Source organism: Salvelinus sp. IW2-2015, unplaced genomic scaffold (assembly GCF_002910315.2).
Source record: "Salvelinus sp. IW2-2015 unplaced genomic scaffold, ASM291031v2 Un_scaffold83, whole genome shotgun sequence".
NCBI lineage: Eukaryota > Metazoa > Chordata > Actinopteri > Salmoniformes > Salmonidae > Salvelinus > Salvelinus sp. IW2-2015.
In genome coordinates this window covers 462,479-486,204 of record NW_019942514.1, presented here as the reverse complement: position 1 = coordinate 486,204, position 23,726 = coordinate 462,479, and the positions used below count along the sequence as shown (strand labels likewise).

The 23,726-nt window shown below is 41.5% G+C and overlaps 1 protein-coding gene and 1 long non-coding RNA gene across 5 annotated transcripts in view; both read right to left on the bottom strand.

Annotated features, from left to right (window-relative positions):
* The window catches only part of LOC112068070 (leucine-rich repeat and fibronectin type-III domain-containing protein 2-like), a 276,254-nt gene that overhangs the window by 80,805 nt on the left and 171,723 nt on the right, over positions 1 to 23,726 (bottom strand). For both annotated transcript variants that reach the window (XM_024135080.2, XM_070438013.1), the window contains one exon: positions 12,786 to 12,885. The gene's annotated coding sequence lies outside the window, so the exon portion shown is untranslated. The remainder of the gene's footprint in view (positions 1 to 12,785; positions 12,886 to 23,726) is intronic.
* Positions 7,438 to 10,269, bottom strand: LOC139023878 (uncharacterized). 3 transcript variants are annotated; one of them, XR_011475097.1, is made up of 5 exons: positions 9,742 to 10,269; positions 8,723 to 8,792; positions 8,519 to 8,630; positions 7,682 to 8,330; positions 7,438 to 7,571 (listed from the first exon to the last, which is right to left on the bottom strand). It is a non-coding gene; the product is annotated as an uncharacterized lncRNA (long non-coding RNA). The 3 variants fall into 3 exon arrangements; XR_011475096.1 differs by having other exon boundaries at positions 7,438 to 7,822; positions 8,097 to 8,330; positions 9,742 to 10,192; XR_011475095.1 differs by having other exon boundaries at positions 7,438 to 8,330; positions 9,742 to 10,016.

The window sequence follows — 23,726 nt, the reverse complement described above, 5'->3', positions numbered from 1 at the left end:
GGTCCAAACATATACATTCAATGGTTGTAAAGATGGGGGAGGTCTGTCCGTAATAAAGAGATGCTCTGCTTTTTTGAAACCACACTCCAAAAAGCAAGTCCTGCAGGCTCTAGTTTTGTCTTATTGTGATTTGATTATTGTCCGGTTGTGTCGTCGAGTGCTGCAAGGAGACATAGTTAAGCTGCAGCTGGCCCAGAACAGATCGGCACCTCTTGCTCTTCATTGTAATCAGAGGGCTAATATAAATACTACACATGCCAGTCTCTCTTGGCTAAGAGTTTAGGAGAGACTGACTGCATCACTTCTTTTTTTAAATTAGAAACATTCATGTGTTAAATATCCTAAATTGTTTACATAGTCAACTTACACATAGCTTTGACACACACACTTACCCCACCAGGGCTAGTGGTCTTTTCACAGTCCCCAAATCCAGAATAAATTCAAGAAAGCATACAGTATTATATAGAGCCATTATTGCCTGAACTCCATTCAATCTCATATTGCTCAAATGAACAGCAACACTGGTTTCAAAAAACAAATAAAGCAACACCTCACGGCACAACGCCTCTGCCCTATTTGACCTAGTTTGTGTGTATGCATTCATATGTAGGCTACGTGTGCCTTTTTTAAAATTGATGTAGTTCTGTCCTTGAGCTGTTCTTGTCTATTAATGTTCTGTATTATGTCATGTTTCAGGTTTTGTTTGGAGCCCAAGAAGAGTAGCTGCTGCTTTCGCAACAGTTAATTGGGATCCTAATAAAATACAAAATAATGGGATCTGCTTTACACAAGCACACAAACACAATCTCTCAAAATACTAATGCATTCCCTTCAAAAAGGAAAATGTTGCTTAAACAAACTGATATACTGTACTTGTAATGAAGTTGTTTTCTGGTAATTTTCCAGTTAAAGATGTCTGTTTCACAATGGCATTAGGTTGTGTTGGAAAGACGTCATATTTTGGTTGTTGAAGCAACTACATATCAGATTACACCGATTTTTCAGGTTGCTAAAAATATATATAAAACAATACTATTAGTTTAACGTAACTAAATTAATCAGCCTGACATCATTGCAACATTGGGTTTCCTTCAGTAGCTAGGCACCAAAAACATCCAATACGGTGTCCATATTACAACAGCCTCATTCTCAGCAGGACTTTTTTGTCAATCTGTCCTAATACGGACACTGCAATCCAGAAACCACAGACTCATTCCAGAATATTTTCCCCTCTCTCCTTTCAACTAGTCCCTCAGCTAGAAGTGCTGTGGATAGGGTCAAAGGTAAATACCATTTCCAATTTCCTCAGACCACTGGCCTTACATCTCTACCTCCAACAGTGAGCCAAGCCTAGCTACAGCTCTGAAGTACACTCTTAGAAAAAAGGGTTCTATGTGGAGGGATAGGGTTCTACCAAGAACCGTTTTGATTTGAAGAATCCTTTTTTGTAAGACAAGAGTTCTTTGTAAGGCAAAGGGTTCTACCTAAGAATTTTTTACATCCTAAGAACCGTTTTTGGAAGAAAGGGTTCTTTGATGATTCTTTGGAAGCAAGAATGGTTTATTAGGAAGGCAAGAAGGGTTCTACATAGAGTCATATATCATATTTCCCAGCATACTCTATTGCAGTGTGGTTTTCATAATTGTTTGTTTTAATATGTTTTTTTTGCATGTACATTGGTTGGTTGATACATTTTATGCACACAAATAAAAATAAAGAAAACTAAACAAATCCAATCAGTTAGTTGTTGGAATTATTGCACTTGTTACTGGGATGGTTGTTCTAGCTTAGACAATTGAGGTAGTCTCACTATTCAATCTTCCCTACCCTGGCAGTCATTCTCAATGTTGGTTGCGGGTGATAACAAATACTTCTTGCTAGATATCCTAAATCTGGCTGGATTCTAATAGGAATGACACCAGCATAATGTGATTTGCAGCCCTGATGTGGCCTGTAAACCAGGAGTTTCCTAACACCTGTGTTAGGGTTTAATTACGTACTCAAAGAAAGGCCTTATGACATACCGTATATATAATTATTGTCACAAGTTATTTAATTTTAAAGGCTAATAAGGCTGGTGGAACCGTTCATAGACTGTTCTAGGTAGAACCCTCCAAAGATAAAATGTTTCTTGGTATAACCTTTCACAGAGGGTTCTAGGCACAACCCTTCATAGAGAGTTCTAGGTAGAACCTTTAGATTATGAAAAGCTTCTTTGTAGAACCATTCATAGGATTTTCTACTCTATAGGCTACTCAGTATGAGAAGAGTGCCATCCTCCTGCATCTATCTGCCTGTAGTTATTGAACTCTGCCTGCTGGACCCATGTGGTCAACTCTGTCATATCGAGGATGGAGTATCATGCACTCCACCCCTCCTGCCACCTGACTGCACATGTACATAACCTGTAATACATGATATACTGTCAATGAAAGGGACTTCATCACCCACTGGAGACTTGAAGACAGAATCTCACTCAGAGAGCTGTGCATGTCAATGTCTTAGACAGCCAAATCCTTAGATTTGGGCAAATAGATAGAAATGCCACTCTAGTTCTGGTTAGACAGCTGAAGTTGTACTCTACACACAACGGATTTTGATTTGTGAGGTAAGGTGTAAGCAAACTGTCTTTATAAGCACATCAATATGATTTTTACAGCAGAAACTGTTTTGTCTTTGTTACATGAACACATCCATCGATTTTGTTGTTGTTGTTGATATCTACACTCAAGCTGGTCGATGTTTGCGCAATGTCCATATTTAGCACTTGTTTGTATGTTAGTTCTGAGATTTGTCTCCTGGGAAAGATCTAACAGTGGACATAAGGAGAGACGAGACGAGACAAAACTAGCCAGTTATAGAATATTGTGTTGTAGGACAGCTGAGCTGACTGAAGACCGCGGGCATTCAACTCACAGTAGTTGATACCGTTTCCACTGTAACATGTACAGTATTTACATGACGTGATACTACTGCACTGTTGGAGCTAGGAACACAAGCATTTCGCTACGCCCGCAATAACGTCAGCTAAATATGTGTACAGTTGAAGTCGGAAGTTTACATACACCTTAGCCAAATACATTTAAACTTAGTTTTTCACAATTCCTGACATTTAATCCTAGTAAGAATTCCCTGTCTTAGGTCAGTTAGGATCACCACTTTACTTTAAGATTGTGAAATGTCAGAATAATAGTAGAGAGAATGATTTATTTCAGCTTTTATTTCTTTCATCACATTCCCAGTGGGTCAGAAGTTTACATACACTCAATTAGTATTTGGTAGCATTGCCTTTAAATTGTTCAACTTGAGTCAAACGTGTCAGGTAGCCTTCCACAAGCTTCCCACAATAAATTGGGAGAATTTTGGCCCATTCCTCCTGACAGAGCTRGTGTAACTGAGTCAGGTTTGTAGGCCTCCTTGCTCGCACGCGCTTTTCCAGTTCTGCCCACACATTTTCTATAGGATTGAGGTCAGGGTTTGGGATGGCCATTCCAATAACTTGACTTTGTTGTCCTTTAGCCAATTATCCACAACTTTGGAGGTATGCTTGGGGTCATTGTCCATTTGGTAGACCCATTTGCGTCCAAACTTTAACTTCCTGACTGATGTCAGGAAGACGTTGAGACGTTGCTTCAATATATCCACATACTTTTCGTTCCTCATGATGCATTCTATTTTGTGAAGTGCACCAGTCCCTCCTGTAGCAAAGCACCCCCACAGCATGATGCTGCCACCCCTGTTCTTCACGGTTGGGTTGGTGTTCTTCGACTTGCAAGCCTCCCCCTTTTTCCTCCAAACATAACGATGGTCATTTTGGCCAACAGTTCTATTTTAGTTTCATCAGACCAGAGGACATTTCTCCAAAAAGTACAATCTTTGTCCCCATGTGCAGTTGCAAACCCTAGTCTGGCTTTTTTATGGCGGTTTTGGAGCAGTGCGTTCATCTTTAGGAGACAGAACGCGTCTCCTTCCTGAGCGGTATGACGGCTGTGTGGTCCTATGGTGTTTATACTTGAGTACTATTGTTTGTACAGATGAACTTCAGGCATTTGGAAATTGCTCAGACTTGTGGGGGTCTACAATTTTATTTCTGAGGTTTTGGCTGATTTCTTTTGATTTTCCCATGATGTCAAGCAGAGGCTTGAAGGTAAGCCTTGAAATACATCCACAGGTACAGTGGGGAGAACAAGTATTTGATACACTGCCGATTTTGCAGGTTTTCCTACTTACAAAATACATGTCGAGGTCTGTAATTTTACCATAGGTACACTTCAACTGTGAGAGACGGAATCTAAAACAAAAATCCAGAAAATCACATTGTATGATTTTTAAGTAATTAATTTGCATTTTATTGCATGACATAAGTATTTGATACATCAGAAAAGCAGTACTTATTTTGGTACAAGAACCTTTGTTTGAAATTACAGAGATCATACGTTTCCTGTAGTTCTTGACCAGGTTTGCACACACTGCAGCAGGGATTTTGGCCCACTCCTCCATACAGACCTTCTCCAGATCCTTCAGGTTTCGGGGCTGTCGCGTGGGCAATACGGACTTCAGCTCCCTCCAAAGATTTTCTATTGGGTTCAGGTCTGGAGACTGGCTAGGCCACTCCAGGACCTTGAGATGCTTCTTACAGAGCCACTCCTTAGTTGCCCTGGCTGTGTGTTTCGGGTCGTTGTCATGCTAGAAGACCCAGCCACGACCCACTTCAATGCTCTTACTGAGGGAAGGAGGTTGTTGGCCAAGATCTCGCGATACATGGCCCCATCCATCCTCCCCTCAATACGGTGCAGTCGTCCTGTCCCCTTTGCAGAAAAGCATCCCCAAAGAATGATTTTCCACCGCCATGCTTCACGGTTGGATGGTGTTCTTGGGTTGTACTCATCCTTCTTCTTCCTCCAAACACGGCGAATGGAGTTTAGACCAAAAACTCTATTTTTGTCTCATCAGACCACGTGACCTTCTCATTCTCCTCTGGATCATCCAGATGGTCATTGGCAAACTTCAGACGGCCTGGACATGCGCTGGCTTGAGCAGGGGACTTTGCGTGCGCTGCAGGATTTTAATCCATGACGGCGTAGTGTGTTACTAATGGTTTCTTGAGACTGTGATCCAGCTCTCTTCAGGTCATTGACCAGGTCCTGCCGTGTAGTTCGGGCTGATCCCTCACCTTCCTCATGATCATGATGTCTCCACGAGGTGAGATCTTGCATGGAGCCCCAGACCGAGAGTGATTGACCGTCATCTGAACTTCTTCCATTTTCTAATAATTGCGCCAACAGTTGTTGCCTTCTCACCAAGCTGCTTGCCTATGGTCCTGTAGCCCATCCCAGCCTTGTGCAGGTCTACAATCTATCCCTGATGTCCTTACACAGCTCTCTGGTCTTGGCCATTGTGGAGAGGTTGGAGTCTGTTTGATTGAGTGTGTGGACAGGTGTCTTTTTATACAGGTAACGAGTTCAAACAGGTAACAGTTAATACAGGTAATGAGTGGAGAAAAGGAGGCTTCTTAAAGAAAAACGAACAGGTCTGTGAGAAACCAGGAATTCTTACTGGTTGGTAGGTGATCAAATACTTATGTAATGCAATAAAATGCAAATTAATTACTTAAAAATCATACAATGTGATTTTCTGAATTTTTGTTTTAGATTCCGTCTCTCACAGTTGAAGTGTACCTATGATAAAAATTACAGACCTCTACATGCTTTATAAGTAGGAAAACCTGCAAAATCGGCAGTGTATCAAATACTTGTTCTCCCCACTGTACACCCCCAATTAACTCAAATTATGTAAATTAGCCTATCAGCTTCTATAGCCATGACATAAACAGCTTGGAAAATTCCAGAAAATTAAAGGCACAGTCAACTTAGTGTATGTATTCTTCTGGCCCACTGGAATTGTGATAATGAATTATAAGTGAAATAATCTGCCTGTAAACAATTGTTGGAAAAATTACTTGTGTCATGCACAAAGTAGATGTCCTAACTGACTTGCCAGAACTATAGTTTAACAATAAATTTGTGGAGTGGTTGAAAAACCAGTTTTAATCACTCCAACCTAAGCGTTTGTAAACTTCCGACTTCAACTGTATGTGACCAATAAAATTTGATTTTATGAAATGTTGAAACTAAGTTGCAGGCTATATTTGTAGCAAAGTGTTATAGAACAAGTGTCGTATGAAGCACATTCCAGACACTGGCTCTTGCTATCTTGCCATAACTGATTTGACAGAGAAATATCAGCTAGATAGCTGCAGCTGGCTGTCCTATCACCAAGCTATTCTACCTAGCTGCTGTCAGCTTGGCTAAACAAGGTCAGCGCAGGCTTTAGCCTACATATAGACCTGAATTAGCTGACCTTCTTGAGATGGCGAGGCAGTCACGAAGGGAGAGGTCCTCAACTTCAAAACTTTGTTCTCTCCATAGCAAAGCTAGCTTATCTTACTCGCTGTACTCACTACTGCACTTGTTTGTTGTGATTGAATGGCAGACACATCCAAGAAACGCCCACATCAAATCCCAACCACAAGATAACTTGTTTGCCTTCAGTCAAGGCCGCTAGCATTTCTTAATGAGCATTGATGAAAAATTATGCCAAATCAAGTGCAGTCACCCTTTAATCTTGAGCACCATTAAAGGGGGTATCCACTCACTGTGATAAAATGTGCAATAAAATGGACAGATTTAGTGTTAATTTGGCAACTAGTGTTGAGTGCTGAGAATAGACATTTTACTCCTACTCTTAGGGGTAAAAATAAAAGCTACTGAATGCATGATGGCTCTTTAGTCATAAGAGTCACACCTAGTCAACAGATATTTAGGAGACGACAAGAAATGCTGGCAGCCATGACAGAAGCCAAGCGTGAGTTGGCTTGATGTGGGTGTTTCTTGGGTGTGTCCTTGCCACCACCAAGACACACCATCTGTCAGGCCTTGCCCGCAGCGGTTTCCCCCCACTCAATCACAACAAACAAACCTCCTGCAGGTTGAGTTCAATAACTACAGGCAGATGTATTGTGAAATGCCGAAGAAAGGTTTGAATAGGTCCTTAGCCGACAGAGTAATATGAGGAGAATATAATATCTACATAAATTCAGCAATTGCAAACTAAGTGTTTTGATAACTTTCAAATGGAATAACGCTCGTGTAGAATAAACAACCCTTAACATAATACCATAGAAGCAGTGTTCTGCTAATATAACAATGTGCACCTTTCATCTTTCATTGTCATTCCCTGCCGATACAGATACTGTGCCTATCTGCATTTTGCCTGGTGGTAATGGGGCTACCTTGGCAAACATGTCAGAGTGGTCATACCTTCCTGTGTGGTGTCTCGCATACAACTAGAGTTATCTGATCCTGGTGCAGAATAGGTTTCTCCCCATATTGACTGATACCATTCAATTCAATAATAAAAAGACAACACAAGTAAAAATGATCTCGCAAAATGTTTATGTTGAGTGCCTTTTAATGCTCTCCATTCAGAGACATCAGTATCACGCCTGTCAGTCAGTCAGGACTTCAGCACATCATCTTGCAAGTCTCCATGTGCTGGCGCCATACATGTTTCTGTGAACATATACAGTTACTGTTCTATTACCAATGGCAGTTAGGATAGGTAATATCTGACACACAAACAGGTACAACGTTGAAGTTTGAACAGGTCAGACTAAATCTACCTAATTATTGTCTCCCCATCGACGGCTGTTGGTGAGCAGGCGAGAGGTGAGGTCTTTGCCAGAGACCCGTTACATTTTACATTTGCATGCCATTGATGAGCATAGCAGCGTAGATCAGATCCTGGGCCCTCATCAAAGATACTGGTTGGTCACATACAAATACACACACACAGAGCACTGATTACAATGGTGGTTATGATTAACCTGGTGGAACCAACCTGATCTCTGCGTTCACCTTTCTATTTCACTTCAGGAAGGGAAGTAGAATGGTGAACTCAGCGATCAGGCTGGTTCCACCAGGTTAGGTTTACGCCCTGGACATTATATACATCTAAGAAGTACAAAATAAGCAACAAATCATGTCAGTTTACATACATTACGTTATCAAATGTATCAAAGTAATGAAGTGGGTTACCTTCTCTATTTGTACAAATGATGAGCCTGTGAAAGCTGTTGCCACTGACAGGTGAAGGTTGCAGGCCAGAAACTTGCCAACATGTGGCTGACTGTCCCATTCATAGTAATGCTCACAGCGAGGGCATGATGCCCCCTTGCTGGTCTTCTCGATGCTGCATATTCGGCTGCAGACGGGACATCTCTCAAACAAGTGCAGCAGGAAATCGTATGAAGGGGTGTTGACTGGGAGGGCCTGTGACAGGGTGATATAATAGACAGACAAGTGGTACATTTTGTTTTGAAGAAAGGACAACGTTTTTTGCTCATGACTGCACAACCAAAACTACTCTACTTGTTGTATCTGCTTGGCTGGGGAATTAGCCTACTATTTTATCAAGCTGGGTATTTTTTTTATACAACTTGTTAAATAACACACATTACCTGTCACTGTTGATGAAGCCGTCTGTGTCATCAGGACAGTAACTCTGGTCACTAGAGTCCTCATGATGGCGTGTCCTTTTTACAGAGGGAGACTGAGGTCTTGCCTGACAAGCTGTGAAAATAGCAAGTGAACAGTGAATTCAATTGTTTTTGGAGGTTGCTAAACCATTGCAATCACATTGCTGGAGATCATATGATACCTACCTTTTCTCCTTCTGGTAGGTCCCATGCATCCATTCATGACCAGGGGTTCAGTCTGACACCCAACTGTGCACTTTGTATAACAGAAAAACAGGTTCAACGATTGTCACCATCCCTTAATCATAAACATAGCTCGAGAAATAAAGTAATCTCGTTTGGAAGCTAATTCCATTAAAAACAAAAAACCCAAAAAGGAAATGCATACAGTAGATGCTCTCACAATAATGTGATTTGTAATGCATACAAGGTGAAGTATTGGATTCTTCACACAACACACTAAAACATTGTCCCATTCCACTGCATTTTCATGCAAATGTTATGCTTTACAGATGTAGACTGACTGGAACCAGATTGGATTAGATTCAGGCCAGTGACGCAACCAACTGTGTAGTATGTTTTGCTATGGCCCTGGGTTGGGTTGAGTTTGTTGCTGCTAATTAATAAACTGTTGTAGTCAGACATGAGTTAGCTAGTACCACCATAGCTGCATCCAATATGTATCTGTGCCCTAGACATGGGTTGCAGGTTAGAGGCTAGTGATTGTTTCGTCTAAATTACACTAAATAAGACTGGCATGGAAATACGATGGCATTCCTAAAGTAGGCAAATAATTCGTAGGAAACAACTTTGCCATATTATTTCGTCAAATTTACTTTAGAGAGATGGCAATGTTGCTATTACCGTTACCGGCAAAGTTCGTCAAAAATAGCTAGCATTGCTGATGTTATCTAGCTAAAATAAGGTGGTCCCCTCAATCTTAGTTAGCTGGCTAACGTCCCACTGCATCTAAAATCAATCTGGCAACATCACAATCATGACAAAAGGTTTTCCTACTAATTAGTTGCCTTCTTTTGAAATGTTAGTGTTTCCAAGCCAAATCTGAGTTATATTGAGGTAGTTAGGTAGCTAGCTAGTTGTTTGCTAGCTAACTAACCATATCTATGCTAGTGATGATGGTAATAATGATTATCAAAATATACTGTAACGACCCAGGGTCGAAGTGTAGCTACCGGTATACTCACCAACACTGGGGACCAACGAACTCCAACCACTTATTCCGCATGATGATCGGCTCCTTCGGCAGGGCATGCAAACCATAGTTGTTGGCTGTGCATCCTGCTGGAAGCATGCATTACATGGTCAATCCGAATAGGGCTTTTCAGTCTCAAATGGCCGTGATCTCTTGAACGCATTGGTTGGGGGTGGGCGATGACACACAAGGCCCCATTCAATGAAGTGGATTTGCACGTGGAGCTTGGCAAAAGGGGGCATGATTTGTTGACATAATTGTAAAATCAAACCCAACCTTAATTGACTCTTTGTGACGCACCGAGGTTTTGAACTCAATTTTAGACGAGACTCACAAAAAGTATCCTATTTACACTTCGTCAAATTTGAGACTATAATAAATGTTTCTGACTCATATAGACATAGGCCGTTTTCAAAGGTATTCCTTGGTTTTTATGGGTAGTCGCTCTTTAAGATTAACCAGCAGGTGTCTTGATAATAGAAAAATGCAGCGAGTCAGTGATTCCTGTGCCACATGCAATTGCTTTGGATATGTTCAAATACTGTTTTGATATTTCCACGTGATCAAACCATAAATAATCTAGGCCTACATGCAACAGTATCTCTTGCACTTTTGAAAATGGTTTCACATGAGGCCTATTTCACACTAGGATAATAAATAAACTACAGTGAAAGTATTCACATCCCCTGATTTTTTTTTATGATACAGCCTGATTTTTAAATGGATTAAATGAAGATTTTTTTGTCATTGGTCTACACACAATACCCCATAATGCCATAACGAAAAATGTAGCATACGGGCCATAGTTCTGTATTTTGAAATGTACATACATTAACTTGATTGCTGACATACAAACCATTTTGGGACTGTATCAACAATGGACTAATGAAACAAATACCAAAAGATCGTTGTCTTGTCTTAAGGGTAAAAAATGACCCGCCACTATGTTTAACAGCAGAGAAAACCTCCTAAATGATATTTTTTTCAACTTGAAATTCAATGTATTTTCCTAGAGTGACCCCAACATTAGACAAAGTGAAACATCACCTTTGTTCATATTTCCATGAAAGCTGTACACCACCAGGGTACAAAGGTTGTCTTGGGGTCATTTTTGACCTGGCTGTTATAAAATCATTTACACACCACAAAAACCACAAAGACACACACACACACACAATGAGAAATTGAGATTAAAAACTTTCTTGTGCATGTGCAGCATCACCCCTCCACGACCCCACACACGACTCAAGTTCACAGACAAAATAAAAACAATTTCAGACAAAATAAACATTTCTTGAAAGCATTGTTTACTAATGGGGAATGCAGTCAGAGGCTATATACTGTAGGTGCTGCATATGACAGTCCCCCCAGTTCTCTCTTTGCTGAAGCCATGAGTGCACATTTCAGTGGCCAACAGGTCATAGATAAAAACAAAATCAGATGTCCAGTAGAAACAAGAATGTGGTCCTCCTGAGCACACTGCAAAATGGCTGTGATCAGTGATCGTGAGGACAGGAAACCAGCCATCATCCTGGACTTCAACCACAGCAAAGGAGGCTTGGACAACCTGGACAAGGCGATTGGAACTTACAGCTGCAGGAGGATGACTGGTCATCTTCCATAACATAATTGATGTGTCCTCATACAATGCCTTCGTGATATGCAACAAGATCAACCCTACCTGGATGCCTGATAAGCGTTACAAGAGGGTGTTCCTGGAGCAGCTGGGAAAGGCACTAGTAACCACACACATTCAAAGAACGGAGCGCCTCCCCTTGCACAGCAGCCTCAGCAGCGCTTGTGAAAGCTGTTCAGGGGGCTGAATCTTGTCCTGATCCACCTGAGGCTGCAGCTGGGGCAGGCAAAAGGAGGAGATGCCAATTCTACCTTCCAAAGGAGGACTGTAAAACATGTTCTTCACATTTTTATTTTGTATCAATTATCTTATTTTATTCATATTTATTGTTGTTGTTTATACATCTCTTTGGGTGGGGACAATGGTTAAAAAAATGGGAGAACACTACTATTTTTGAGTTGAATTCCTCATTGTACAGTATATAAGAATATATAACTATGTTGCCAAAAAAGTTCAAGACTTATTGTTTCCCTTCAATAAAATGCATTCAAAACTACTTTCTGCACATGTTTAATATTTTCTTAGGCTATACAAGTGCTATCTCTTGCAACAACAAAAAAAATGTTTACACCTATGCAGTACCTTTAGCAATAATAAAAAAAAACTCTACTTTAGTAAAGAAAACAATTATGACAGGTGTGTTGTAAGAAAAAGGAGTGGTGTCCACTGATTAAATGCAGTCTTTCTGCATTGTGAAGAGGGAAAAACCAGATACTCACAAAGTTTGTTATGAATGACAGGTCGTTTCTTCATGCAAAATAGAATTAGGATTTCAAATTCAATTATGCTGCTTTATTTTAGGGGTGAAGGCGGGTCATTTTTTACCCTTAGGACATGGGGAGTATACAGAATGTTAAGACTACACAAGGGTTAACATATTTTATGGGCTAAATCATGGTCACACAGTGTTTCTTGGTAGTCTTGCACAAATCTCTTTGTAACAAAAGTATACACCTCACACACATGGTTATGGGCTTTAAAAAAAGAAAGGGAAAGGGGGATACCTAGTCAGTTGTCCAACTGAATGTATTCAACTGAAATGTGTCTTCCGCATTTATCCCAACCTCTGTGAATCAGAAAAACACTTGTACCATATAAGATATAGATTTAAAAATCTATTCAATTTTCAGTTTGCATCCAAATATTTAGATATAAATACAGGATTTTAGGCCTTAAAAAATATATGATGAAATTATGAAAAATATTAATAACAGTTCCACCCATGAGGCCACTAGAGGGCGATTTGGTCATTTGACTTTTCTGGGATGCATTGTTAATATGGGCCCAGAATTGTCAGGTCAATGATGATTAGCAGTTGGTCAGGGTCTTGAGTTGAGAGATTATGTAAATTATCCCAGCAACAAAAGGGTTTAGTTGATATTATACAGTCTCTTTCTTACCTATATCGTGTGGTTTTCTGCCATAGGGTCCACTATACTCCCAAGGCCAAGCATTCACGGTCTGTCAGTTCACACCTTGAGCTCTGAACAAAGAGCCAGCCTAGAGAGAAGAAGAAAAAATAACAAACAAGAACTGTAGGATAATTAGAAAAACTGAAATTACTGCATATTAACTGTCTGAAGGAGTGTTCCTAACAGCCATTACAACTTAAAAGTTTGGTCCAAGTACAAACCCGGTGGAGTATAGTACAACCACTCCAACTCAAACATTTGATTGAGGATCAGGTTGAAATGAAATACATATATGTTTGCGTTGAGCCATCTTTGCCATTTTGGGTTCCAGTGATTATAATTCATAGCAGTAAGGTTTCATCTGCTTCTCAAACAAATATACTACAACCCCCTTAAACCAGGGTGTAGGAGGAAGGACAGATTACTATGGTTTATGGAAAATTATTGAAATAGCACACAGCAGGGGTATTTATGCAATGCCACAGTTCCCTAATGACATTATGATCTCAGAAATTCATTTTTTCTCAATCCAAATCTTCTTAAAGCCTGTTTCACAGAAGCTGTGTTGTAATAAATGCATATTACGATGACTGTAATGAAGAGTATTTTTTGTTTCTTTGTTTGCATGTGTGTCTTCATCCCTCTTTTAGGATTAAGTAGGACAGGAAAGGTGGTACAACAGGTATAATTCATTATTAAATGCCCACAACAGCAGAAATCCACTTTTTCGAGCTGGCCAGTGATGTTGAACAAGAATTTACACCAATAGATCATAATTTTAGTAAAAGTATGATATATTTGGCCTTGAAGTGGGAAATTTGTGGAAATCCGTGTCTATGCCGTGTCTTTTCCTATGCGATGACGTGCAAATTGTTTTCAGCCTACGTTTCGTTTCAAGGCTGGGTTTTATTGTAATGTTACCACCCACAAGCATGGCATTGTTTATTAATCAGAAGCAGCTGCAAAGTTCTTCCTCTTCGCAATTTAGCTGAGACAAACAGCCTTGCATTTCATTGGCTGCCTGAGCCATGGAGCAAATGAAAATAAAGTGTGCAAACGTATGTTTTTGCAACTCCACTTTTTTACCAGAAAATTATCATAATCCACTGGCTCATTTGTCTATTTTCACTTTTTTTTTTAGGTAGTCTGTATTATATACACTACATGACCAAAAGTATGTGGACACATCCTCGTCGAACATCTCATTCCAAAATCATGGGCATTAATATGGAGTTGGTACCCCTTTGCTGCTATAACAGCCTCCACTCTTCTGGGAAGGCTTTCCACTAGATGTTGGAACATTGCCGTGGGGACTTGCTTCCATTCAGCCACAAGAGCATTAGTGAGGTTGGGCACTGATGTTGGGCGATTAGGACTGGCTCGCAGTCTGCGTTCCAATTAATCCCAAAGGTGTTCGATGGGGTTGAGGTCGGGGCTCTGGTGCAAGCCAGTCAAGTCATTCCACAACAATCTCAACAAACCATTTTTGTCACTTCATGAGGTTGGAGTAATAACATGTTCAACTAGGACATTGGCTCAAATCTAGGTTGTGCCTTTTGATTTTCGAGGAAATTAACAACTAAGGAATTATTTTTCACTTCTCTCATTGACTTCTCAAACACCAAACCCCAGCCTTGTCTGCTTGGCCTGTTTCTCAAGCGTTCTATCGCTATGTTGCACCTCTGGGTTTAAAAACTCTGTGGTAACGGTATTGAATTCTGGGTAATCCACAGCAGATCTATGGAGAATTGTTGTGGGTGAGTCGAAAGTTGAATGGTCCTGGGATAGAAACGGTCATCAAATGGTCACAAAATCCATATTTTGTGTCATACATTAGCGATGTATGTTATTAGTAACTACTGTTGTTTATTTGCCGTCAAATAAGCCAGTCTTTATATGTTAATTACCAAATCTAAGAATCTCGTTTCCATGTGGGTTTTATGCTGGCTAAGGTTGCCCCTTTATAACTAAAAAATGTATCTTCTTTAGGCGTGCTGTTAATATCCTTTCGACGACTGAACATAGGAGGCATATGTACTGTGCCAGACAATATTACAGTACATGAGATATGAGCAAATTAAGCTCTATTATAGAGTTAGGAAGCAAGCCTGATGAACCAAACCACTGATCTTTCTGATCATAACAACAGATTTCATCACTGCTGCAGACAAATTGAATATGATCTTTCCAAAATTACTTTTCATCAGTTAGAACTCAGACAAATTTAGTCGATGTGATTTGTTCCATTTCATTCCCACCAATTGAGATTCTGCCCCTTTTTAAAAATTATACACTACAGTTCAAATTGTTTGGGGTCAGTTTTGAAAGAAAAGCACATTTGTTTGTCCATTCAAATAACATCAAATTGACCAGAAATACAGTGTAGACATTGTTAACTTCTCTAGGATAGGGGGCAGCATTTTCACGTTTGGATGAAAAGCGTGCCCAGAGTAAACTGCCTCCTACTCAGTCGCAGATGCTAATATATGCATATTATTATTGATATTGGATAGAAATCTCTCTGAAGTTCCTAAAACTGTTTGAATCATGTCTGTGACTATAACATAACTTATTTGGCAGGTGAAACCCCGAGGACAAACCATTCAGATATTATTTATTTTGAGGTCACTCTCTTTTCAATGAGTTTTCATTGGGAATCCAGATTTCTAAGGGACCTTCCTGCAGTTTCTATCGCTTCCACTGGATGTCAACAGTCTTTAGAAATTGGTTGAGGTTTTTCCTTTGAGAAATGAAGAAGTAGCCATGTTCAGAATGAGGCTCCAGTGAAGTGTACTGTTTGTTAGAGGCGCGTGACCAGAAAGCATGCTACACATTGTTTTCCTCCGGTATTGARCACAGATCATCCCGTCTTCAATTTKATYVATTATTTACGTAAAAAAWTAMCTRAAGTTGTATTACAAAAGTAGTTTGAAAWGTTTGGACAAAGCTTACAGGTAACTTTTGAGATATTTTGTAGTCACGTTGTGCAAGTTGGAACCGGTGTTTTTCTGGATCAAACGCGCCAAATAAATGGACATTTTGGATATATATATATCAACGGAATTAATTGAACAAAAGGACCATTTGTGATGTTTATGGGACATATTGGAGTGCCAACAGAAGAAGCTCGTCAAAGGTAAGGCATGAATTATATCTTTATTTCTGCATTTTGTGTCGTGCCGGGAGGGTTGAAATATGATGGTCTGTGATTGTTAGCTGGGATGCTATCCTCAGATAATAGCATTGTTTTTTAAAACTGACATGTTGGCTGGATTCACAACAAGTGTAGCTTTAATTTGGTATATTGAATGTGTGATTTCATGAAAGTTAAATTTTTATAGTAATTTATTTGAATTTGTCACTCCGCATTTTCACTGGATGTTGGCCACGTGGGACGCTACCGTCCCACATATCCCAGAGAGGTTGATGTTGTAAATTACTATTATAGCTGGAAACGGCTATGGAATATCTACATAGGTGTACAGAGGCCCATCATCAGCAACCATCACTCCTGTGTTCCAATGGCACGTTGTGTTAGCTAATCCAAGTTAATAATACCTTAATAACTAATTGATCATTAAAAATCCCTTTTGAAATTATGTTAGCACAGCTGAAAACTGTTGTTCTGATTAAAGAAGCAATACAACTGTCCTTCTTTAGACTAGTTGAGTATCTGGAGCATCAGCATTTATGGGTTCGATTACAGGCTCAAAATGGCCAGAAACAAAATAACTTTCTTCTGAAACTCGTCAGTCTATTCTTGTTCTGAAGAAATTAAGGCTATTCCATGCGAGAAATTGCCAAGAAACTGAAGATCTCGTACAACGCTGTGTACTACTCCCTTCACAGAACATCGCAAACTGGCTCTAACCAGAATAGAAAGAGGAGTGGGAGGCCCCCGGTGCACAACTGAGCAAGATGACAAGTACATTAGAGTGTCTAGTTTGAGAAACAGACGCCTCACAAGTCCTCAACTGGCAGCTTCATTAAATAGTACCGGCAAAACACCAGTCTCAATGTCAACAGTGACGAGGCGACTCCGGGACGCTGGCCTTCTTGGAACACAGGAGGGATGGTTGCTGATAATGGGCCTCTGTATGTCTATGTAGATATTCCATTAAAAATCAGCCGTTTCCAGCTACAATAGTCATTTACAACATTAACAATGTCTACACTGTATTTCTGATCAATTTGATGTTATTTTAATGGACAAAGCAAGGACATTCTAAGTGGCCACAAACTTTTGAACGGTAGTGTAGATGTGGACATTCGCCAGGCTCTGGAGAGGGAACCCTCTCCTGCTACCTGCCCTGAAGAATGCATCTACGTCCCCACGGGGGTAAAATATTGACTGTTGACCTGGGCACACACATACAGTGAGATATATTTTGTTCGAGGCATGGTTCACATCAGGCAATGCTTCTTGTGAATAGCAAACTCACATTTTGTGAGTGTTTTCTATGGGGCAGGGCAGCTCTAACCAAAATCTCCAATCTCGTTTCATTGATTCGACTCCAGGTTAGTTGACTCTTGACTCAAATTAGCTTTTGGAGAAGCCATTAGCCTAGGGGTTCACATACCTTTTTCAACCTATACTGTGAATGTTTAAATTATGTATTCAATATAGACAAGAAAAATACAATAATTTGTGTGTTATTAGTTGAAGCACACTCTGTTTGTCTGTTGTGACTTAGATGAAGATCCAGGTAATTCTAAAGGGTTCACATACTTTTTTTCCCACTGTACATCGCCGCTGGACACCTAGGTATCAACCAGACTATCCAATCCCTCTCCGATAAGTACTGGTGGCCAACCTTGGCACAGGACGTCGCCCATTGTCAACTCTTGCTCAGTATGTGCCCAAACCAAATCTCCCCAGCACTTTACAGCAGGGAACCTACTTCCCCTTCTCGTGCCTCAGCTGCCTTGGTCCCATCTGTCCATAGACTTTGTTAATGATCTCTCCCGTCTGATGGTTTCACCACTGTTATGGTTGTTGTGGACAGATTCTCCAGATCCTGCCATTTTATCCCTCGCTCTCATCCCCCTACCGCTTTCCAGGTTTCTGAGGCACTGGTATAGCAGGTCTTCCGGCACTATGGCCTTCCAGAGGACACTGTCTCCGACTGTGGCCCCCAATACATGTCGCGGGTATGGAGAGCCTTCACGGAGAAGCTGGGGGTCACGGCCAGCCTCACATCCGGGTACCGGCCTTAGTCCAACGGGCAGGTGGAGAGGACCAACCAGGAGCTGGGGAGGTTCCTAAAGAGTCACTGCCAGGACCGATAGGGGGAGTGGGCCCGGTTCCAGTCTGGGCGGATTACACCAAGAACTCACTTCATCACTCCTCCACCGCGCTGACTCCCTTCCAGTGCGTCCTGGGATATCAGCCAGCCCTGGCTCCGTGGACTCCAAGCCAGACCAGGGCCCTGCAGTCGACAAGCCGTCCGCTGTCAGAAGGATCAGGTGGACCGCCACCGCAGTGAGGCTTCCGTGTTCCATCCTGGTGATCCCATCTGGCTCTCCACTAGGAATCTCCTGCTTGCCCTGCCAGAAGCTGAGCCCCCGTTTTGTGAGGCCCTTCATGGTCTTCCGGAGGGTCAATGAGGTAACTTACTGTTTACAACTCCCCACAAACGACCATATCTCACCCTCTTTTCATGTTTCCCTTCTCAGGCCGGTGGTTCCTGATCCCCTGGCTGATGCCATCCTCCGCGACACCCCTCCGCCTCCCCTGGACATCGATAGGACCCCTGCCTATGCTGTCAGGTTCCTACTGGACCATCCCTACTGCAACCATTATTACACACATCAGCCCCCCATTATTACGCACACCTCATCATAGCCTTGATTACTTTCCCTTTATTTAGCCCTCAGTAGCCTCACTCAACAGGCAGTATTGGTTTGTTTTCCAGTTCAGTATGCATCTCCTGTTTTATTAATTTGCCTTGCATCATTGTTATTAAAATCTCCTTCTGCACCTGCTTCCTGACTCCCTGCGTATGCGATACATTTGTCATAAGCATATAAGACTCCCTTATAACGTCTTAATATCATCCTGACTGAAAATATATATATTTTTTTTTACATCCGGCGAATTCAAATGTGGACGTCGAAGCCAGTTCCACTGCCCCCCCCCCCCCATTCTTCCCCTTTAGATTTAGACCTTGAACACCAGGTGGGTGTGTTTAATCTTCAGGTAAAACTAAACCAGCAGTATACCGGACCTCTTAGGGTAAGATTTGAATAGTCCTGTCCTACATGATAATGATTTTAAGAAACGAATAATAACACATTACAAAGGCTCTTACATGGTTATAACAAATAATAATGCATTATACCTTTCTGCGTGAAGTGTTACCAAAAAGGTATTGGGTGTCCACATTAATTACTACATTGGCTATTGAAAGTAGTTAGCTTTACTCAATCGACCCTGATATAAAACACATAGCCTACTTTATTACTCCCTTTGCGTAGATTCATTATCATGGTTTGCACTCTCCCTCTCTTTCTTATTAGTTTCTCAAGTGTTAATGCACAAATACAGTGAAATGCCTTTCTTACAAGCTCCAAACCCAACAATGCAATAATCATTATCAAAGTAGCACTAAAAATAACATAAGGGCGATCAAAAACACACAAGAATTAAAAACAAGAACACGAGAAAGTAAGAAGCGCTCTCTTTGTCTCCTTGTTATACATGAAATCAATCGCGCTATCCTCGCTTTACTCACATACACACAAGAGACTCGTGATCCATCTCACTCTCTCAGTTCAGATCCACCCATCTCTGACTCTGTGACACATGAAGCGGGAAAGATTAATTGGTTATTCTCTTTCTCCCCCTCCATCTGTCTTAGACTCCCTCTCTCCCTCTCTCCCTGCAGAGTAGGCTGACTTGAGGATGATCGTTGGCAGCACATTCCCATTGGTGCTATGAATTCTGTTGCAGATCTTTCTCCGCATTGTTTTCCTATCGACCAAGGGACCTACAGAAGACAGATCTAAGGCTCTATTCATGGGAGCCCCCTCCTAATCGGCTTGCTGTCAATCACACACCTTCACAACATCAACACCGAAGACAGTCAGAGAGACCCAACGTATGTCGAGTAAACACTCATTGCGTTGAATACTTAATGCCTTCGTGAAAGCTAAAATGTGACAAGTTAAAATTGATGAACATGATACAATTCGGATCATTGTCTAAATCCAGACTAGATGTTGTAGTTTCTGGAAAAAACACAATAATCTGGATGCTCTCCGATTGCAATAAGAGTTCATAATACAATCTTCGCTTATTGGAATGTGAAGGGATATCGACTCATAACAAAAGAGTCAATAAACGTCTCACTTTCATTAACCACCTTCATTAGGCTAATTCAATTTCCATTTGCAATCACATTCTATCAAAGGAACCAATCCACTATGTACATTTTTGTGGAATATTAAGATCAATATTTTTGTGTAAACGGTATATATAACAGAGCTTTCTGACACTGCAATGGAGATCACAGCCAAGCACACCTAGTTTACAGACTCAGTGTGCTCACCATGTTGATGGAGATTTTCATTGTGGAAACTGAGTCTGAGGAACACCCTGCACTGAGATTCAAAAAACAAATACAAGTTGCTCAGCTATCTGGTCATAGCAAAAACACTCTCATAATAGTCTGGTAGCCCTCCGTAACCTTGCCCAAGGTATTCAATAACCTTACAAAGACCAGACTTTCAAGATGACGTTTCTTCTATTATTGAGCAGAAATGGCACAGAGGTAGAGCTTTTTGACATGTCTTTTTTATTTGAAAGTTGAAAGTTCTCTAAATGTTTTCTGTACTGTCCAACTTCGTCTACACTGTGCAACTTTATACCTTTTAAGTTTAGAACGTTGTCCAACTTCATCTACACGGTGCTGACTTCTCTACAAGTCGTTGTTCCATTACTACAGATGGACGGTGACATTAGATAACTTCCCTTCAAGAAGACAAGTGCAGGCTTGTCATTTACTACAGAGCAAGAAGTCCAAAGTCCTGCCTTCCAAAAAACATTGAAGTTTATACACTGAGTGTACAAAACATTAGGAACACCTTCCTAATATTGAGTTGCAACCGTTTTGCCCTGAGAACAGTCTTAATTCGTCTGGGCATGGCCCATGTTGACTCCAATGCTTCCCACAGTTGTGTCAGATTGGCTGGATGTCCTTTTGGGTGGTGGACCATTTTTGATACACACGGGAAACTGTTGGGCGTGAAAAACCCAGCAGCGTTGCAGTTCTTGACACAGACCAGTGCGCCTGGCACCTACTACCATACCCCGTTCAAAGTCAGTTAAATCTTTTGTCTTCCCCAATTACCCTCTGAATGGCACAAACACAATCCATGTCTCAAGGCTTGAAAATCCTTCTTTAACCTGTCTTCTACCCTTCATCTACACTAATTGAATTGGATTTAAAAAGTGATCATAGCTGTCACGGCCATTTAAAGGAGTGGACCAAGGTGCAGCGCGATTGGAATACATCTTTTAATTCAACGAAGAACACTTAACAAACTAACAAAATAACTAACTAACAAACGAACGAAACGCGAAGCCAACGTAGTGCTCACAGGCAACTAAACATGGACAACTACCCACCAAACCAACATGGAAAATGGCAACCTAAATAGGCTCCCCAATCAGAGACAACGATACACAGCTGTCTCTGATTGGGAACCCACTCAGGCCACCATAAACCTACTACCACTAGACAATACAAAATCCCCCTAGACAAGACAAAAACCCCTAGACAATACAAAAACTAAACAAACCACCCCTTGTCAAACCCTGACCTAACCAAATAAAACAGAAAGCAAATATAACTAAAGTCAGGGCGTGACAGTACCCCCCCCCCCCCCCCAAAGGCGCGGACTCCCGGCCGCAAATCTCAACCTATATGGGAGGGTCTGGGTGGGCATCTCCCCGCGGTGGCGGCTCTGGTGAGGGACGCAGACCCCGCTCCACCTCTGGCTTGGCCAACTTTGGTGGCGCCTCTAGAGCGGGGACCCTCGCCGCCGACCCCGGTCTGGGGACCCTCGCAGCGGGCCCCGGACAGGAGGGCGACCAAATAAAACAGAAAGCTGCTTCGGACAGGAGGGAGACTCTGGCTGCTCCGGACAGGAGGGAGACTCTGGCTGCTCCGGACAGGAGGGAGACTCTGGCTGCTCCGGACAGGAGGGAGACTCTGGCTGCTCCGGACTGGAGGGAGACTCTGGCTGCTCGCTCAAAAGGCACCTAAAGGACTCTGACCATGAGAAATAAGATTCTCTGGTCTGATGAAACAAAGATTCAACTCTTTGGCCTGAATGCCAAGCGTCACATCTGTAGGAAACCTGGCACCATCCTTACGGTGAAGCATGGTGGTGGCAGCATCATGCTGTGGGGATGTTTTTCAGCGGCTGGGACTGAGAGACTAGACAGGATCGAGGGAAAGACGAATGGAGCAAAGTACAGAGAGAAACCTGCTCCAAAGCACTCAGAACCTCAGACTGGGGCTAAGGTTCACCTTCCAACAGGACAACGTCATACCCAAGAAGACTCAAGGCTATAATCGCTGCCAAAGGTGCTTCAATAAAGTACTGCGTAAAGGGTGAGAATGCTTATGTAAATGTGATATTTCATTATTATATATATATTTTTTAAATTCTAAAAAACAGTTTTTGCTCTGTTATTATGGGGTATTGTGTGTAGATTGATAAGGGGGAAGAAATCATCATTTTTAAAATAAGGCTGCAATGTAACAAAATGTGAAAAAAGTCAAGGGGTCTGAATACTTTCCGAATGCACTGTAGATCATGTACTCTAAGGCTCTAAAAGAAACTTCTTTCTATTGCTCTCGATCACACTTTCTATCTTCTCTCAGTATCCATGTCTGCTCCGCACAGACCGGCGCTCAATGCTATATGGTTACTGTAGTTTGTTTAGCGCAGAAAATGGTAATTAGGTAGAATATTGCTATGTTGGAAACAATGACTCCCTACTACATCATACAATTAAGGCTTGATATTTTTTATCTCTCCAGAAACTGCACATCGAGCTGACAAAAGAAAAGAAAACAAACCGAAATCAGTGAATTAGTTGTTTAAAAAACAAATACCCAACATTTTGGTTAATCGCGCCGCACTACACATACACAATCTCCACAAACACACACAGCTCATCCTCAGTCGTGGTGGGTATAACAGCTTACTTTCCACATGCTGCCCCTCTACATGCATTACAAAGCCTTGAACTTTAGCAGGCATGAGACATCAGACGGGGGCCGGATGGGTCTCAATGACATCCAGTCCTCCCTACGACCACCTCGCACACGGCAGCCTCCTGCCGAGATGTCTAATCACACTTTTCACAAGGGTAGTTCAAGTGTCCGCAGGCATGGGCTTATCGAATCCGCACACGTTGTCATTACTCGCTCCTTGTGGTTTCCCTCCGTGTCCACTTATCTTATGGCCGTGCACTTCACAGAGCTGGGCTGTGAAATACTTCCCTGTCCCTTTACCCGTTAGTAATGCACTTCATACAGCGAGAGTGGAATTGCAGGGTGTGTGTTTGGAGTGTAATGTCCGGGCCTTCAAACTATTCTGTCAATGTTAGTCCTACAGAAACGTTTCTAGTTGTTGTACTTCTGTATGTTGATGTGAAGGACAATTACTTATATCACCATTTGATGAGTCTGCCTGGAGTGCCAGAAGGAAAGGTTTAAACTTTTGGGACTATTCCATTGGTTCCATTGCAACAATTGTCACGTTCCTGACCTATTTTCTGGTGTTTTGTATGTGTTAGTCGGTCAGGGCGTGGGTGTGGGTGGGCATTTCTATGTTTTGTGTTTCTATGTTTAGGTCTTGTAATCAGCCTTATATGGTTCTCAATCAGAGACAGGTGTTTGACGTTTTCCTCTG